The sequence below is a fragment of the Gracilinanus agilis genome, chromosome 5 (genome assembly GCF_016433145.1).
Source record: "Gracilinanus agilis isolate LMUSP501 chromosome 5, AgileGrace, whole genome shotgun sequence".
Taxonomy (NCBI): Eukaryota; Metazoa; Chordata; class Mammalia; order Didelphimorphia; family Didelphidae; genus Gracilinanus; species Gracilinanus agilis.
Window position 1 is genome coordinate 106606369 of NC_058134.1, and position 2174 is coordinate 106608542.

Genomic DNA, 2174 nt, shown 5'->3' on the forward strand with positions numbered 1-2174 from the left:
TTTCTTTCTTTCTTTCTTTCTTTCTTTCTTTCTTTCTTTCTTTCTTTCTTTCTTTCTTTCTTTCTTTCTTTCTTTCTTTCTTTCTTTCTCTTTCTCTCTTTCTCCCCTTCTTTCTATCTCTATGGATGAGTATATTAATTGATCATCACACATGGCTCACATCTATTAGCAGTCTGAAAGGTGCCAGTAGCTAAGACCCCTCTTTCAGGCTCACTAGACTAATAAAGAATGTAGAACCATGATAGGAAGACAGAAGTTCCTGTTCAAGTTTCTGTCGAGTGTTTTGCGCCTTGTTTGGAGATATTCTACAAATTGTGATAATGTGTGCTTAACACTTTTAGGAATGAGTACTAATTTGTTACTCAAGCTTACATGGAGCAATGGGTTGTAAGAATAGTTGTCTTAAATAAGAAGAAATTATATTAATGACTTTAGTCCATAATTAAAATTTGATTTTAAATTGCTGTCATTAAAAATATGCTCAGTAATTCAACAAGCATTAATTAAGCTTGTACTATGTGTGAGACACTAGGCAAAGTGCTGGACTTTTAATTCTTTTTTTATTCTTTTTTGACTTAATCTCCTGTAATATTACTGGTGTAAGGAACTTCCAGTGTAGAAATCTCCTCCAACAATGCAAATTTTTAGCTCATTTTATCACTTACAATATGAATTGCTTAGAGGCAATGGGATATTGGTCACAAAGATTGAATGTCAGTGGTTTGAGTTAAATCCAGGTTGCCCTGACTACAAGTCTAATCCTCTACCCACTATGTGGTATAATGCCTTCTAAGGAATAATAGTTAATCATAAGTTATGTTTTAGACTTTGTGCTAGATCTGGAGATACAAAGACAAAATAGCCCCTGAACTCAAATAGTTTCCAGTTTAATGGAGACTATAATACCTAAACAGATAAAAAAAAAATCAAGCAGGGGTTGGGATTGGGGGGTGCAGGGGACACCTGGGTGGCTCAGTGGATTGAGAACCAGGCCTAGAGATGGGAAGTCCTGGGTTCAAATCTGACCTCAGACACTTCCTAGCTGGGTAACCCTGGACAAGTCACTTTACCCCTATTGTTTAGCCCTTAGCTCTCTTCTGCCTTAGAACCAATACACAATATTGATTCTAAGATGAAAGGTAAGGGTTTAAAAAATAAAAGCAAGCAGGCTAGTTTGGTTGAAACCCAGAATAAAGGAAAAGGAATAATGTGAGATAAGTCTACATTGGAGACTTGAATCAGATAATGCATTACTTTAAAAGACAAGCAGAGAAATTTGCATTTTATCTTAAAGATAACAGGGAGCCAATGAAGATACTTTGGAGGAGAATAATATAGTATGTCTATCTATAAGCATTTATTAAGTACCTACTAAATGCTAGACACTGTGCTAAAAATTTGGGATACAAAATCAAAATGAAATTGTTTTGAACTTTAAGGAGCATAATTCCAATTGGAAAATAACAATAAACCTAGTAAAACCAGTGTATGAAGAGCTTTAAATGGCCAATGGAGAAGTTGTATTTGATGATACTCCTAAGGAGGAGATGCTGGCGATTATTGAGTAGGAAGAATGAAATGATTGGACCAGTGCTTTAGGAATGTCACTTTGGAAAATGTATGGAGGATGGCTTGGAAAAGGAGAGAGGAGGGCAGCTATGTGGCTCAGTGAAATAAAAGTTAGACCTAGAGATGTGAAGTTCTGAGTTCAAATCTGACCTCTGACACTTCCTAGCTGTGTGACCCTGGGCATATCACTTAATCCTCATTGCCTAGCCCTATTGGTTCTAAGACATAAGATGAGGGTTTAAAAAAAAAGAAAAGGGAAGAGTTTGAAATCTGGAAGAACAGTTGGAAGTAGTCTTCACTGCTGCTTTTGCAGATGGCTAGGTGAGAGATGATGAGGTTCTGGATTAGGACAGTTGTGACTTTGAAAATGGAGAAAAGATGATAGATGCAAGGGATTTTGTGGAAGTAGAACTAATAAGATGACCAAGATTCTAGTTACTTGACTAACTTCCCTCAATGCTTTTTTGGTCTTTGTAGGATTTCTTCCTGGTGCTTATAAAAGCATAAAGGAGGGTTTAAATGTAGTACAAATGGAGTCTCTGAATAATGAAAAAAAGGTTAGCACCAGATAAATTTAGGAGTTGAATTTTAAACCATGTTCTGAA